Source organism: Chaetodon trifascialis, chromosome 23 (assembly GCF_039877785.1).
Source record: "Chaetodon trifascialis isolate fChaTrf1 chromosome 23, fChaTrf1.hap1, whole genome shotgun sequence".
Classification (NCBI taxonomy): domain Eukaryota; kingdom Metazoa; phylum Chordata; class Actinopteri; order Chaetodontiformes; family Chaetodontidae; genus Chaetodon; species Chaetodon trifascialis.
Window position 1 is genome coordinate 13336324 of NC_092078.1, and position 18650 is coordinate 13354973.

The following is an 18650-nucleotide window of genomic DNA, read 5'->3' on the forward strand; positions in this document are numbered from 1 at the left end:
ACAAGCTAATTAAGGTTTGAGTCCTTGGTAAAAGCTATCTGAGAGCTCAAATCTCTTGGAGTGTCCAAACCTGTGCATTGCGTTCTTTCCTTTTTTCCTCTAAAATTGCTCAAATCAAAAATAATCCACTAATCCTGCTTAAAATGTTGAAAAGAAAGTCTAACTTCATGCCTTTCAGAGATCAGTCTGTCTTCCACTCCACTATACACCTTTTCAAAGTAATAGTAAGTATAGAAATTTTGACCAGGGCTGCCCAAACGTTTTGTGCCCATGCCACTACATACTGGCAGCACATACTCTAGAGCATACTCAACTGTTGTAAACCAGAATGGCATTTAACCAACCAGCGATTACCAAAAAACTCACATTTTACAAGAATATGACTACCCAGATAAGTCGTCCACATATAGGTTTTTAAAGAATTGGATCAAATCCGGCTCTGTCTCTTTTCTCATTTCATCTAACTTTTCCCTCAGGTCATCCACAGACTTGACATTCTTCATCAACTCTTCCACCTCTCCTCCTGCAATTCCCTCTCCTGCTTCTATTTTCACTCTTTTTCAACCAATTCTTGCAGCTTTGACTTCATTCAATCTGTCAGCCTTCTCTCTCTTTCTGCCCTCTTCTTGTCCTCTCTCTAACTCTTTCCAGACTCATCCTTTCCCTTCTTTGTCATCCGCCCTCAATCTGCCTGTCCTCACGCCTGACTTCTCGGGTTGCGATTTGTCTTGACCATGGTGTGTTTGTTGTTTTCCAGCTGCTCTGAAAGCTCAGAGTGAGCCAGTCGCATAAACATATTGGCAACATAAAAGACTGAAAATATCAAACTGCAAGCTCTGAACTAAGCTGTATAAATGTCACGTTTTAAGCATAGGCGCAGTGGTAACGCAATTAATCATTTAAAAAAATACTATTTACTTGTGTATTTGCTTTAGTTTGAGTACCAAAAGAGTGAAGTTTATTGGGTTTACCAAAAAGAGCTGAGGGGTAGGTGTTCATTTTCATAATCAAATGAGTTAGAGTCTTACCCCGATGGATGGGAATGTGGATGAACGAAGAAACAGAGAGGGTTATTGATTATTGGCAAGTCAAAGGGAACAGACGGCTCGGCTATTAGACAAATACATCACTGCGAGACGCTGCAGTCGCAATCTGTAACTGCCACAACTCAATTGTCCCTAAATGTCACGCTGTGGCTACACTGTGAACTGGCAGCTGAATGAAGTGAGAGCAATGAAGCAGAGCAAAGACCTCGAGACAGAGAAAGAAAGGTCAGAAAGGCGAACTAGGAAGAAACTCTCTGAATGGCGCGCACTGGGATGAAATTGGCCAGAGAACAGAGAGGAGAGAGAGGATCTGAGGAGATGAAGGACGTTCTGAAAAGACAGAGGATGGGAACAGCGATGACCTAAAGATCGGGATGGAAAGGTAGCGAGGTGACTTACTCGTGCTCCTTTGTTTGGTCCTCTCACTCTCTCTCTTTAATAGTACATAAATCTTTGCAGCCACCAAACTCTCGGAGGACACACTCTGTATTTCTAAGAACACACAGCAGTCACTTTGCTGACAAAAGCAACACAGACTGCACAAACCATTTGTCCTTCCAATGTGAAAATGAACAACATGAACAGCTTTTTCCTGTTTACTTGCTCCACAGTTAGTAATCAGTAATCTGTGATGCATATTGGCAATCCGCCTCAAGCAAACTAATGACACACATGGTGCAGAGCGTTTGACGGTTTGTTTTATTGTTCTGGTATCTATAGCTTTAGTAGGTGTGGAGACATCGAATGAGTAAAACAACTGCCATCAGTTGGGCATTTTTTTTTGGATATCGACAGCGGAAAATAATTGGAAATGACGCACTTTCATTTGTTATACACATGGTGAAATCTTCATACCAAGTATTTCACAACTGGGAATTTCAAAATGAGCTAATTTGATTCAATGAGGCATTTTTATTTTGATCGAGCTCCTGTTCAGAAACAAACTGTCAGTGCAGCTACAGATGAGAGGAGAGGACACAGACATGCCACACAGACCACACACACACACACACACACACACACACACACACACACACACACACACACACACACACACACACACACACACACGTGAAAAGAGTTAAGTTTAGAAACAGATGAGAGCGAAAGGGAAAACAGAAGTCGCAGGAGTTGTGGAAAACAGGAAGAATATATTAGCTCTTGTAAACTTTCTTTGTAGCTTTCCCTGGCTTTCCACTACTGACGGCTTATCTGATATCCAGTCAAAGTAAATCCCTTCAACTACCAAGAGCCTTCCTAAAATATGACCATAATGCACTTCACTGCAATGCCTCAGCTGATAACAGTTCAAGACAATCTGTTTTCCATTAGAAATGTCTGTACGTGGGCTCATGTTCTCATGTTTTCAATGTACTGATTACCTTCCTCGACCTGCTAATGTCTGAGGCTAAACTGAGGGAAAAGAGTGGTGAAGGAGAGGATTGAAGCAGCGGCGGTTTCTGCTCCCGGCACTAAGCATTCTGTAAAAACCCTCAGCTACCTCCAAGTCTTCGCTTTGCTGCTGCTCACTTGCCCACACTGGGAAAAAATACCTGCTCTAGGTAGCTAAATAAATGGTGGAAAGGCCCTTCAGTGGCATCACCCAAGGCAAAGCAGAATTTAGAAGAAATGCATGCAAGTCAATGGAAACGTGCAGCCAGAGGCAAACAGACACAGAGTTGGACAAATTGAGCTGTGCATGTCAACATGCTGGGTCTGACTACAATGTGACACAAAGACGGGGCTCCTGACAGACGGGTAGGCAAACACTGTCCCCTCAAGAAGGAAATGGATTTTGCCAAAATAACTCCAACTTTGTGTGTGCTGTACATCCCACACACACTTAATCAGTGTGTGCTCATCTACACTGTCCAGGAAACATCAAGAGCAACAATGGGAAGGCAAATTTCCCTTTGCATTACATTTTAATGCAGGATTATGGGATGGAGTGATAAGAGGGAAAGCTGATGCTCTGACTTTCAAAAAGCTGCCCCCCCCCCCCCCCCCCCCCCACACACACACACACACACACTGCTCACATACACCAGTGTCTCTATTACAGCTGTGGAAGCCTTCTATTAATATATTCATCCTTTGGTCTGACAGTCCTAAATAATCTCTTGTTGAAAGGTTGTCACCCAGCAGTCGTCACCTGTGCCACTGTCCTTGTGATAGCTGCCAAATGTTTTTATCCAGTTGGATTGTAATTTTGCATTTTCTATCTCTATGTTTTGCTTCAGAAACGCCATTTTTGCAGCAGGAAATACAGATCAATAGTAATGTGCTGCCTGGCCTAATTAGCTGACTTACTGTTTTCATCTTATTCTTGATGCACTTCAGAGTTTGGCCTTAAAGGTCCACTATCAGTCTCCAGCTTAAAACAGGAGAAAGCCACATAACTAGGTAACTTATCGAAAAAGCCAAGTGCAACGCGACACACAGTCATTTAACACAGGCAGGCTTTTACCATGTTTAAATGAAAGCGATAATAAAAGCTTTTTTGTTCGCCGCCTCTCCTCGGTTCACCTCTGCTTCTTGTCACACAGAGGGACAGAACATCAGAGCATATTTCAAGGTCTCTGATGCCTCCAGTTATGAAGCTGCGTCTGTTTGACATCATCTCCATCAGTATTATTATTAACAGCAAATGCAGGAAGGCCAGGGTCGGTCAGAGTGAAACGCCGGATGCTCCGTTTTATTTTCAAAGTATCTTTCACTTAAAATTTACCTCATATGCAAGAAATTCCAAGGGCACACAGAGCAGGGAACAGTGGAAATATTTTCTCTTTCTATAACTTTCTTTTATAACTATCAGTTTGATTAATTCCCTAATCCGAGTTGCTCTTGTAAGGAGCGAAATGTTTCCTTGTTTTGTGACCTTCCTTGTAATCTCCCCAATCACCCTAGTGCTTTGTGTTTTATGTGTTTTTATCCGTTTTTTCTTTCAACGCCTCTACCGTTACGGGACCGTGATTATCAAGATGAAAATTTAGCTCAGTGAGTCAGAGGGGACACATTTCACTTGTGCGCTAGCAAACTTCATTATACTTTCCAGCACTTGAGAAAATTATATTTTTCCATAAATCACATCTCTTCTTTTGTATCAGCATCTAATTAAAAAATGAACTTAAGGTGATATTGGGAATGTGTGACTTTGAATCTCAACGCCTTTACAGTGAATATTCAGCCGCTGTAATCCTTTTTGAAAAGCCCAAAATATAAATATATATCCAAATAAAAATAAGCTGTGGTTCCGAACCACAGGCAAGGGGAAGGAAAGCGGCATTTTAAAGATTCGACAGCATTAGGTGTCAAACACAGTTGCATGGGAGGTGTGACAGAGCTGTAGCACTGAGGGTAAGTGGAGGGCTGCTCTTAAAAAACTGCTATGGCACTTTTTGATTCGCTGTTTGTCTTTCAGAACGGGACAGATCAGTGTTTTTGAACTAAACTGACACTGATAAATTCAAGACATGCAGCTCCACTTCTTACTTTGCAGCCAATACAGCAGCACCAATTCTCCAACGCTCAACTCTGACCTGCAGCTCCTGAACCTGTTCATCTGTCGACAAACTGCGAGGGTGGAGAGGAGTTCAAGGAACGTGATCCTAATTTCAGGCTGACGTGTTAGCCTCTACTCTGAAAGAGATAATGACTTCAATTCAACAATTTGGCCACGCTATGCAAATGAAGATGACAAAAAATAAACCCCAGGCTGAAAATACTACCAATAATCCTACCTTTCCCCTCCTGTTCCTCCCCATGAATGGTGTGACTGTACACATTTTGTACTTGTCAGGTTTTACGCTGCTCATTTTTAGGGCACTTTAGTTCACAGCTTTCTCTGTGTTTCTTTGCCACACTCCCAATCTCCTCTCTGTCAGGCCCAAATGGCTCTGTCTCCCTGCATCTCTCCTTTCAATTTCCTTCCCCTATTCATCCCTTCATCCTGCTGCTGTCTCCCTCCCAGCTGGCTCTTGGCCTCCGCCCAGGTGGGCTCTTTGCCCTGAAGGATCATGATGGCCTGCATCACTGTCTGCACCAGTGCTGGGGGGCAGCCATGGGACTTGATCTTTGTCATGCTCGTTTTATTTAAGAGACTCCACAGTAAATGAGAAAGGACAGGAATGGATGACAACAGGATATAATTCCTTATCATTCTGAACTTTTCTCAGGTAAAAACGCACTTGAATGCACATATTTGGATGACAAGACTAAGAGCTGCGGCTTTGGGAGTCTGTACTTTGGCACAGCGGTGCTTTGAGCTAAATGCTAACACGCTAATAGGCTCAAAATAACAATGCGAACATGGTGATGTTTAGCGGGTGCAGTGCTTACAGTGTTCACCATCTTAGCTTAGCGTATCAGTATGCTAACATCTGCTAATTAGTAAGGCTGAATAGGAGGATTATTCTCCATCCATCCATCCATCCATCCATCCATCCATCCATCCATCCATCCATCCATCCATCCATCCATCCATCGTCTTTGCCCGACTATCCCTTTCGGGGTTGCGGGGGGGCTGAAATATCCATATTTAAGCTGGAAATGGAGAATTTGGACTTTTTTGCTTTTTACAGTAAGTTACTCAGACTAATCAACATAGTTGGTCATTAACATTCACAATTAACAACTAACAACAACTGAAGCCCTACTAATTAGAGCTAATAAGAAAGAGGCTGATTTGATTAGCATTAGCTTTGCAAGTACTTGGTCTAAACCAAGTTATGGGAACTCCATAGTTAGTTTATCCTGTGGGGAACATGAATGTCCATGTATCCATCCAGTAGTTATTCAGACAGTTCAGTCAAAACCACAACCAACAGCCTCACTGTGGTGCGAGAGAGGAAATCAGACCATCATCACAATCATTAGCATACATCATCCGGGAACCATGGATGTTTTTGTGCCAATGTTATATCTCTGTATAGCCTTGTCAGACTATGTATTAAGCACAGTCTTAAGTGTCTGTAACTCTTTCTTTTGCCACAAAGGTCAACAGCTACCATGTTAAGGGACTATCCAAGGCTTACCCTGTGCTGCTTGTCAGCTTCTATCTTCTGCTGTGCTTTGACAGACGGGGTTTTGTCACACTGGAAGCGGCCACCTGCTTCTTGGCCTCCATCTTCTCCTGTGTGTCACTGAGCTTGAAAAGGCCGTTATGCAGCCGGCTCACCTGTTACCCCAATTCAACGTTTTCCTCCGCCAACAGCCTGGATAGACACGCAAACACACACGCGCACAAAAGCAGATGAGTGACATAGCGATTGAAGAGAGACAGGTGTTTAGTGAATTGAATGGAGCCATTTATCCACAGAGGAAGATTAGCAGAAGTCAGACAGGTGGCGATTGTGAAGGGGCAGAAGAGAGAAGTCAAACTGCAAAAGGCCAAAGAAAAGAGATTTTCCGTGAATCGTCTGCATTCTTTCTCCTTCGGAGTTGACAAAAGGTCATCCCCATTATCTGCAAACGATGAATACACATGCACACGAGAATTGACTGGGGAAGTTAACTTCAGCCAAGTTCCAGTGTGATATATCTAACGCCCAAAGTGCATCACAGAACAAAATAATGTTGAGGGTGGAGGACTGAAAAGACCCAGGGCCCCAGGCTAATTTGATCATGATAGTCTTTCTGTGTATCTTCTAATAGTTGCAAGATGTTAACTTAACCAGCTAAGAGCATCTTTAGGGATACAATAGCTTAGGGTTTTGTTTTTTTTTTCAACTCTGTCTTAATACAAAACTCACCCTACGTACATTGAAAACTATTTCTTGCCTGGCCTGCTCGGAGTCTTCCCAGAAGAAAAACTGATGGTTTGCTCTTCCCAACACTGCCACGTGTTGCGACGTCTGCTGAATTAGAGAGAATTTAGTTCCAACACGACAGTAAACAGCAGTCTCACTCTTCAAATATGAGGCCTTTGTTGTATGATGACACGCCTCAGCTATTTTCCCTGGAGGTGAACATTATAGCTTATAATGGTGTAATCATTTCTTCTGATGGTGGCGAAGGCAGTCTTTACTTCAGGTGAGGCAGCCCGTCTGCCCTGTAATACACCGTGGGAAACACTGTGACTAGCTAACAGTTAAATTAGCCGAGTCACCTCTAAATGATTTCATTACTCTTCCCAGCGCCATGAACAGGACTCTATAATGCTGCTAGGAAACTTACTCTCTACAGCAACTAGTTAAAAGTGTAGTAAATCAGGTGGTCACTTGGGAGACAATAACAAATGCAAAGATTTTAAAAAGCAAACAGCCCATACTTAGTCAATGAACATTTGTACAAATTAACTCTTTGCACAGAGCAATAAACCATTAAGAAAACAATAAAAAAGAGTAAGCTACTGCTCTCTGACATTACAAGACAGCTGAAGCTAAATCAAGCATTGTTGAAAAGAGCTACGAACCCTCATTTGGAATGAGGTCTGGTCCAGAGGCTTGCAAATGCAATTAAAGTCGGGTCATGTTTAATGGGCACAAAAATGAAAGCCTCCTGATGTGGAAAGCTGAAAAAAGCCTGAAGTTCCTGCTCAGCCATGTTCAGGTTACTGCCTCCATTCCAGACAGCAATCCTCTCTCCTCTCTCTCTCTCTCCCTCCCGTTCAAAGGCTGCTGCACTCAACAGGTTGGCTCGCCTCGAGACTCTGATGGGCCAGATGCATTTTGTAGGGCTCTTAAAGGCCCCATCGCGTCAGAGTGAGGATGAAGAGACTGCAGTCATACTGAGGCAGGAAACACCCGAAATAGCTAAGACCTTAGGACAGCAGCGGGTCATCTTTAGGCCACTCACAGAACCAGTCTGGTGCAGCTGACCAGCACTGGGTACTTCCCAAATGAGGATAACAATGCCCATTATAGACCCACAAGCACAGAGTCTGTCAAGTGGCACAGGTAAGGACAAGGCAAGTGTTCCACTCAAGGATATTTTCAGAAGTACAACAGTCTGCCCTGCAGTTGGTTAGATGTCACATATGGGTAAGAACGCTGGCTCGCCTTGAGCAGCACGACCCGAATGAAAAGCACCACCTGAAAATATGGTAAAGTGGAGTATGCTCGAGACCTACAGTGTGAGTCAGTGAGTTTAGCCGGTTAATTGGTGCAGCAGGGCTCCCTGAGCTCTGGCAATGTGATATGGATCCTGCTAGCAGCTAGCGGTCAGAGGGCCAGGACGCCTCGTCACACAGAGAATGGTGATTAGCTCTGGGTAATGGTGCCTGCCGGCCCAATTAGCAGCGTTATGTGTGACCACTACCCTGTGCCACTAATTACAACCAGGCCGTGAGTGTGAGTGAGTGAATCAGAAAAAGACAGAGGGAAAGAGGTGTTAGAAGGTGAGCGTGCATGTGTGCATGCATGTGTGTAACACCAGGAAAGAGAGCGAATGAAGAATGAAAAACGTGTGCGCATGTGTGCTACGTCTGCGTGTGTGCGCAGGCAGCTGACCCCTCTCTGCCACAGCATCCACCCTGTCATTTCCAATTACAGCGAGCCTCAGGTCTTTGCTGCAGCATCACCCAGCTTACTAGACCTCATTTGCTCGACACCGAGCGTCAATCAGCCATTAACACACTGATTCATGGTGGGACACGACCCACTGTCCTCAATGTAATATTGAGGAGCTGCTAAGAGGAACTGTAGGACATAATTACATATATCTGAGGGACGTAAGACCACTAGTGGATTTCAATTGAATCTTCGTTTTTTACATCATTAAAAGGGCATTATCATTACAGTGGACCCAATGAACACACACAAGAGCAAAACCACCAACATTAAGGAAAAGCACTGCTTTGCATGGCGATGTGATGGGAGGTGGCACATGTCACTCAACCACAGTGCAACCAAAACCTCCTGAGAGGCGTCTGAGTGCTGCATTATTTGTGTGCGTTTTTGTATTCATTTCCTTATTAAGGAACGCGGGTTTAACACACATATTCAAAATCTAGTCACATTTCTCTGTTTTAGATATTCTGCTGTGAGGTGGGTCCAACATGTTACAGGAAGAATGTAATTCCAATACCCCCCCCCCCCCAAATTGTGTATTCCAATTCTCCCACAGCATCCCACCATGCCTTCAAAGCCCCCCCTCCTCACCAGAAGTGGAAAATTGCTCGTGGCTGTATGTATCCCTTACGCATATTAACAAACTCTCCCTGTTGAAGGAGCAATAATGAAACAAAGCAACAAGCAAGACACAATTAAACAAAACAAAGAGAATGATAAAAAAAGAAGACAAAGGTTTCGTCTGGTGGTATGACTTCAAATGAGTATTTTATAAAGGGTTGTCATTTCTCAACGAATGGCAAGAATTTCATGTGCTTGATTAGATTTCCACTGGAGTAGAAGACGTGCTAATAACCATGTGAAAGCTAAAATGCTTAACTGCTCAGAGGTGAATTAAGTGCAGTCCTGAGGCCCTGTAATATTGCAATAAAAAGGGCTGTTTCTAATTTTAATCTTTAACGTTTTAGAAATGATATCAAACTAGTCCTGCCAAAACGGGTACAACTTCGAGCATTAACAGAACATGTGACTGAAGTGGCATGGAGATGTATGACGTCTGTTACACCTGTCATGTACTGCTAGAAACATTTCAGACAACCTTTAGAAAAATGAACCCTGTGCAGGACTTTGAACTGTTTGAGTCCAAGCCGGGTACAGAAAAGTGTGCTTGCTTTGTCTCCATGTTCATGATACTCACTGGGAGTACACAACAGAAGCCACTCTGCGTCATTTGCAATAATAAGATCAAACTCAGGTTCTAGATCAAATGTGTGTTCAAGTAATTCTGGCACATGAATCTTTATTTTATGCCTTTTACGCAAATAAGTGAGATAATGAGCAGGAAATTATTTATTATTATTTATTATTTATTTGTCCCTGCAAGTATGCTTTTAGAGTTTCACTGAGGAGAGAGCATGAAGTGGAACTAGGTTGATTAGTAGCTGTGAAATTGTCTATGGATGTTAACATGAACTCTGTAAATGTACTGTCAGCTAAGAGAAGTTGAACCTCCGGAGTGATGAGTAGTGGGCGGACCTGGAGTTGGATATCTATATTGTGAGGTGGATGATCAGAGATGACAATTGTGTGATATTCAGCTGAGGTGAGAAATGAGAGCGCTATCAATAAAAAAAAAATGCTCAAAATTGGAGCATGACTGGTGCACCCCAGAGAGGAAGTTTGTGGGTTATAAAATCTCCAGGGGCAACACGTGTTTGGACGTGGAGGATTGAGTGGAGGGGTTTGATCGATCTAGTGTCGGATCAACAGTTTAAATCCCCACCAAAAATCCATCCATCCATCCATTTTCTATACCGCCTATCCCTTTTGGGGTTGCGGGGGGGCTGGAGCCTATCCCAGCTGTCAATGGGCGAGAGGCGGGGTACACCCTGGACCGGTCACCAGCCGATCGCAGGGCCACATGCAAAGACAAACAAACATTCACACTCACACCTAGGGGCAATTTTAGAGTCACCAATTAACCTAATGAGCATGTTTTTGGTCTGTGGGAGGAAGCCGGAGTGCCCGGAGAGAACCCATGCATGCACGGGAAGAACATGCAAACTTCACACAGAAAGGCCCCGCCCGGGGATCGAACTGGCAACCTTCTTGCTGTGAGGCACGCGCACTACCTGCTGCGCCATCGTGCTGCCCCCCACCAAAAATCAGTAGTTTAAATTCCAGGCATATATATTCACTGCATTTTGTACGACAGTACTACAGTAATCAAGTACCTGCAGTTTCTATCTGCAATAACCTTAGCAGAACAAATTTGGACCCATTTATTAATCAGTATAACTACCCCTTTGGATTTAGAATAGAAATTGGCATGAAAAATGTTTCCTGCCCATGGACGTAAATGGGTTTCCTATAAAAATGGTACGTGAGTATTAAAGGCATCTCAGGTGAGTGAAGTACTTTTGACAGGATTACCCATACCTTTAATTTCCCAGCTAAAAATCGAATGGAGGAATCAGGGCGTGTGTTTCTGGAGTTATCTGAAGAGCGGAGTGAATGAAGAAACCAAGAGAGGAAAGAAAGCGAAACAAAACAAATAAACGAACCCTCCCCAGAACATAACCCTCCCCAAAACACACATTTCCATCCCCAAACGACGGAAACAACTGTGATAGCGCCAATGGGACCTGTTTCCATACAGGTGGTGCTCATAACTATGTAGCTAAATTAACCAATAGGGTAACAGATCCCCGCAGAATCACATGTTAAATATTCTGGAAAGTCTGGTGAAATTGAAATATGATGGACCTTCCATTAGTGAGGAAAACAATAAGGGGCAATCAAGCTAGACTGGGTGCGTTCGCAACCAGACGTTAAATGGGTAAGACGGGCATCATGTCAGTTCTATGGGACGTGCTCTCAGCAGAAATAATGCTCTTTTATGCTAAACTCAATCTATTTGAAAAGGAACATAGTGACTCATAGTAGCCCAAATATATTGTCCCATAATGTCTGCATGTACTTAAAGATTGTGTTATAGCTCACTGGAGTCTGGAGTCTATATTCCAATACCTTAATTATTAACAGTCCCCATCTGCTTTAAGCATGTTGATCAATGCCTTGGCCTCGCCCACTGTCTTGAAGACTTTTTCCTCGCTGCTGTGTGTGACTTGTGGACAAGCTGGATGTAGCAGGCCACATGGATCCATGTGAATTTGTCGTATTCCTGATAGACGACAGATCGTCTCCCAAAGCAGCTTTCAACTCTGCTATAAAGTGCAGAATGAGAAGAGAAGTTCACGTTTGTGGGTCCCGTCTGCTGCGTCCTCCGGCCACGTTGAGGATGCTTCTCAGTTCGGTGAGTCACTATGAGGCGGGGCCAGAGCATGTTGAGCAGGCTGCAGCTGTGTTTGGTTTGGGGGCATTTCGACTAGCGGTGTATAAAAAAAATCATCACAAGTCCACTATGGCAGAAAGTTGCAGATGAAAAAGTGCTAAAAAAAAGATACAGTTTCATTCTGCCGGAGCTCCCGCAGCTTGTCACTGAACGCTACGCTGGAAGTCCACACGGAGACTTTTTAACTGATATAAAAGTCCCCCGCAATGTGTCTGAAATATACAATACCTGCATGTAATCCCTTGTTGTTCAGGCAACTACTCAAATAGAGCTCCTGGAGGGAAGCTCAAGAGTACCATTAAGTGCTGAGGCTCTTCAGCTTAGAAGTACTGCAGTGTGATTCATACTGTGTTCCTTTTCATAAACCTGCGTGTCGACGGCTGGGAAGTCGGTGTACGTGCACAGTGAGTACCTAGCCAAACACATTAGCAGATGAAATTTTCTGCTCTAATTATGGTTGTTCAAGCACGGCTATTCATCTGTGTTAATGTACTCATGGAGGACTGCGGGTCAGAACAGTGTGAAACAAGAGAGAAGAGGATTCTCAGAGAGAGAAGATAAGAGAAAAAAGTGGAGGCAGTGAGGCTTTTTTTTTTTAAGTGCTCATAAACGATGTTCATATTTACATCTGATTTCATAGTTTTCATTTTATAGATACTGCTGGATGGAATTAAGGGAGCATCTGATGAAGTTTGGAAGTTTTTGCAACAATGCTGCTGCGTCATGAGCTTTACAAGATTTTCAATACTTTTTCGATGCAATGTGATCTTCATCTTTTGTGCATTTTAGCCAATAATAGCACAGCATCACAGTTCGACTTCATCACACTTAACATAACCGGGAGGCAGTCGATGTGCACTCAGTGGCGACGGGCCTGTTGCTGGATGATGTGGGTCTCAGTGTGTTGTGGGAAACAGTGTCAGAATGTACCTGAAGGGCTCTCCCACCAGGCGCACACAGAGAACCACATGCAGGCTGTTTCTGACTCGCTGAACAAGGAATCGGGAGTCTGCATTGTCTCTCCTGGCCGACTGACAGAGCGTGGCATGCCTAACAACAATAGAAACATGTCACAGAAGTTAGGACTGCTACATTTTCTGTCTCTGTAGTCAGCCATTCAGTGAAACTGCTAACTGCTGACGGGCCCAACAATAGGAAAATGCAGCGTCTGTTGTGTTTGAAACGAAGCTGGAAAACATTCTGGCCTGTGATATGTGGCTCATTGTGGCAAGATGAGTCACACCTGTTGTCTCATTTTTTAGCAATTAGCACTGCTCGCTGCTTTTAATTGAAGGCCTTCTGCAAAAACAGTGTTATTCATAAGCCTCACATGAAACGGATGAGTTCTTTAAATCTGTGCATGAAGATGGAACTGCGTTTTGTCGAGTGGAGTCTAAACTGCTGACTGCCTCTACAGCATTTCATAAAATGAAATCTTTCTTGTTCATAGTTCAGAGTTGCTATCCAAAAACCTTGAGCCTGGTTTAGTTTATTAAACAGTCTATTATTGCACTGTGGCAGATTCTGTAGAATGATGATCTTACGCTTAAATAAAGGCTGGATTTTAGTCACTTTACAGAAATCCAACTTCATGTTACTTTCCTATTCCACGAAAAAAATTCAACATTTTGAATATCTGCGTGTTTAAATAAGAACAAAGACAAAAGCGGCTCTTGATGTCTAAAGGCAAGGACAGAAAAACCCCCTCCTGTAATGTAGCTGACTGAAGAGGATGAAAGGAACTAACTGTACAAAGGCAGAGGTGATTCATCAAAATGGTAATTAAGGTCATTAAGTCATGAGCCAAACTTCTTTATTCTGTTTTTCACCAAATAATTGAGGAAGTTATTAACTACAAATTGCGCCCACTGTCTATTGAGCACATCTTTCATAGATCTTTCAGATAGGAGATAAAAAATTCTATTTGTGGAGCCAGCTGGGGAAAAATGCAAGCAAGACTGTCTCCTGCATGGTGCTCCGCTGCTAATCATCAGGTGGGTGGAGTCCTCTTTGAATGACGGATCACAGTGTGTCAGAGTAAACGCTGCAGTGTCCTCCCCTATGATTACCGACACGAGGGCCCCGCGAGTCTCTCCAGGTCTATTGACTCTCCATACAACTCATCCGATGTTTTCCTTGTTAAATTCGCTGATGACACACTGCTTGTTGGTTTGATCGCTGAAGACGGATCAAAGCGTCGTGGATGTGTGGATGAGTTTGTTAATTGGTGTCATGCTGGTATCACAAACTCTCTATGGTGGATGCAAGCTCTAACCGTCATTATGGACGTACAGGGTACCACCTTGTGGACTTCCTGTGCCCAGAGACCCTTCATACCTTCAGGTATAACTGTCAACAACAAATCCTGGTGATACGAGCTTGTATTTTGTTGTATTTATTGTAATTCTTGATTGATGGCGATGTCGCTGTGGAGCACTTTGTTGTGAAATATCTATCTTTAATTAAGTCTTTTCTGTTCTAGTTGTATCTGTCTGTCACTTGCCACAGACACGAAGGATTTAAAAAAAAACAAAAAAAAAACCTAACTGCTCTGTTGCAGTTGTCACCTCCAATAACAGAAGAGTACCTCTCCGCTGTGAAGAGTTTGGAAGTGCAGCCACACGCTGCTCTACAGCAGGAGTGTGCTCAGTCAACCTTTCCTGGATAAATGCGAGTTGAAGGAAAACAGAAAGCTTGATTATCTCAAAGAGATTAATAAATAAGAATTACCTCTGCCTTCACATTCAAAATGTCACTGTGTTGATGCTGGAGTCTTGAGCAAAGATGCAGTTAGGAGGGAGCTACTTTTAGCAGGGGACCAAATACGAGATGACAGCAAATAAGTGTGACAAATGGCGTCTGTGTAAAGTGTTCCATTTAGTGGAGATCAGCAACATAAGGGCGGCAGTCTGAGACAATTAATATTTAATGTTCAGACAGTCACGGCAATATAATTCACTGCAATTGTGCGCAAATGAACTTCTCTTACACAATCTGAGGCACAACAATCTCTCTGCCTCTGCTGTATTGATGATTCCACTCTCTTTTGAGAGAACTATTGCAGTGAAGCTGCAGCAGCACGAGTGGAGCCATGGTCTGCAGCAGAGGACTGATGGAAGCTACATGAGGCCATGGTTTGATGTAATCTTGTTTCATTTCCTTCTTTGGTTCCAATTTTCCTTGTTTTAATTTCTTAAAGGTTAGGGTGATTTCCTCAGCAGGAGGCATCAGATATAACCATGTTCTTTCTCAAACACCAGTGAATGCGCAACACTGATGTAGTACCAGTGCACATGCGCGCGTGATCTCACCTGGTCTGAACTCCTGCTTGCCGTGCTGCTCGGCCACCTCTACCTGGAACACCCACTACTAAGGCGGCCATCTTCAACAGGCTCCGACTGAGGAGAGGAGGCACGCAAACACATGGGTACGTACAAACTGACACACGGAGGCAACAAAGCAGGCCATTGAAAAGATGGAAGGAAAACCAAACAGTGACACACACACACTGGCTCAGACTCACGCCCAGGGACTGTTTCCAAGAGATTTGCCAAGCACCCAAGCCTTTCATGCTGCGATTGGAGAATGAATACTTAAAGAGGACAAAATACTACTGCAACTTCTTCACGGCCCTTGTGCACGGACGACATAATAAACAGAATGGCTATTTCAGAAGACCACTTGCACAACTGGCAAAGGGTTATTTTGAAAATTGCAGATGCTAGAAGATTGTTTTGCAGATGATAAAATCACGGTCACCAACCTTTCACATCCCGGTTCAGATTTCTTATTTTTTAGAAGAGTGTCATCAGTGTTAATGGAAATGAACACCTACGCACACCCTCAATACCCACAGCCATGGACAAAGTAAATGCGGCGCAACACAAATGTACTGTACACAAAAGCCATCAGCAGAGTGTTGATTCATGTTGTTTCTATAGTAATGTAGTGCTATTGATATGCAGTGGCATGTGGTAAAGTGACACATTGACAGCGGCGCGAGGCCTTCTCTCTTTCAGCTAAAGGGGAGCTTTTAGCTGAGCCTCCTGCTGCGTTTTTCAAAGGAGTTTCAAACTGGGCCTGAATCATAAAACTGGCAAACAGTGAACACAGCAAAGACACGCCACAGCACAGCAGATGAGGACCTCTTATATTGATTGTGGTAATGCACTGGATTGACTGGGGAGAGTGTGACGGGTGGAATTGACGCTGTGGGCTGATGCATCAGGAGAATTTTCTCCACGGTGTGTCCATTTCAGTGTGTGCGAGGGGGAGCGCGGATGTGTGTTGTGTTCGCAGACATGCTGCGTTCGATGGCGTCTCGGGAAAGAGCACCAGGCTCGTGGACACTACGCGAGGTGTCAGGTTGTAGTCCTGCAGCTTCTGGAGACCTTTCATGTCCCGTAGGACATCATACACACGACAATCACTTGTGAAAACGCCTGACACGCACACACAGAAATAAACACACGTATACACGTTCATATCTCCTGCCGTATTCATCAATCTGTCAGCTAAGATAATACAATCGATCGATTCTTCAAATGATTATTAAGCTACAGCTCATCTTCCAATCCATCATCTCATCTGCGAGGCCGTCTTTATACCATGACATCAGTGTGTGTTCAGTAATAAATGGACCAAATATTGGCAGCAGTTTGTTTGTGCAGATGCTGTGAAACACGAGAGCGAGCCAAGTTTCTCCCTCAGCAAAGCAACAAAGGCCTCCATGTCACTCTGATCTACAAGCTGGTCCAAGAAAAGCCTGAAATCAACAACAAAAACAAAGATCAACCAGTGTACGCTAAATGATTGTGCCTATATTTTGCATGATGGTTCTATATTGTCAACTTACGACTGTAACTGTGTGCAAAGCCAAACCTCCCAACTTTCTAGCTGCACTTACTAATCTCTGTTCCATAGGAGTCACTTCCAGATTCTTGTTTAACCTCGCACACCAAAAAAATGCACCGATATTTTCTCCTTCTACAGTAACACATAACTATTGATATGGGCATCATATTCGGGAGGGTTTCCACGCATAATTATTGATCAGTATGGAGCGAATACATCAGGCCTGGGTTGACATTTTTATGGAAAAGCTGTTTTAAATCCATTGAAAATCATTGTATTTTTCACACAGCTTCAACTAATGTTCTTCTGCTTGAAATTTATTTCAAGGACTACCAATTAGATCTCAGGGTTTGCTTTTTTTTTTGTCTGACTGTGCAAGAAAGAACACCATTTGTAACACAAAGAAGCCCATCGGGCTCGTCTTTCGCTCATGCGCCTCATACTCTTGTGGCCAATTTGGATGTTGTGACAGGACGGATGTGTGGTCATGTTAAAGTGCCACACACGGGCTACCGTATGAACTGCATTATGATACTTTGTCTACATTAAAATACAGCTTTGAATGCTTTGGTCTCAGAGACAATAATATGTCTGAGAGGAGCTTCTTGGTATAAGATCATTACAGTTATTTGTAAATGTCAGATTGTTTGTCAAATACTGTAGCAATATAAATAAATTTTCCCTACTCAAGCATGCTAGTCTGGTTTATTAAGATCTCCCACCATCAAACAGTCTAATTTATTCATGCATTTGCTGTGGTGTTCTGAAACCAGACAAACTTGCAATATCACTGGTCATTTTTCCCCTTTTTGATGATATCCAAGTAATTATCATTCCCTTAGTTATTTTCTGTATACTGCTGATATTCTCCTGTGTTTTGATTGTTATTTACTTTTGGTTGTCTGTGATAATGGTGATATAGTGTTTCATTTTCATCTGTTGTTGTTTGTGTTGAGGTGAGAAGTTGATATAAGCCTCTTTGGCATTTTATCTCAGCGGCATATTATTGATTGCATCTGCTTTCTCCCTTTTTTAGCATTCTATTCAGTCAATGTTGTGCAAATAAACTTCAAGCTGCAATAGGCAGGATCTTAACACAAAAATAAACTCACTTTATCAGCCGAAATCAGGAACAGAGAAGAGCATCCCATTCTCTAATTGAAATGCCCTAAATTCACCCTGATTGCCCTAATGAAATTCTCTGTCAGGTGTGTCGCTCGCTCTAATCCATGCTTATAGAGTGGATAATGAGTAGGATATTGCACGCCACGTAAATGGGACTGCAGTGCTCACACAGTATTCAAATATCCAGCTGATGATAGCACCAAGTCTGGAGGGACGAGCAAGTGGAAGGGGCACTAAGACAAGTAGATTGAGTGAGTGAGAGGGGAAAAGATTAAAAAAAAAGGGAGAAACAAAAAACAGAGATGGTGTTTTTGATATTAGGGGAGTCTGGGTCAGCTTTTACTCTCGACTTACAGTAGCCAGTAAAGATGCTGCTCCTGGCTACGCTATTGAGGCTTTGCTGGCTGTCTGGAGAGCAGCAGTCTCCCTTTCCATTTGTTTGCTGTTGTTTCTTATCGATCTGACCTTTTTCAACTCCGGTTTAGAAAAAGTTATAAGAAATGTCGCCGATCTCGGCCTTCCAAATCATTGCTTACTGTATGTAATAATACTAAAAAATAGTAAGAGACACAATGAATAAGAACCCGAAATTATGATTTTGAAAGGCTGAAAGCAGATGGGTTTCTCACAACTTCTAGTTCAGTGTGGAAAATGCTTCCTCAGTCGACGGCAGCAGTGAACAATTTGAGAAGTTCAAACCTTAAAAAAAAAAAAAGAAAAAAAAGAAAAAATCAGATAAAATGTGGTGAAAGTCTGCAAAGG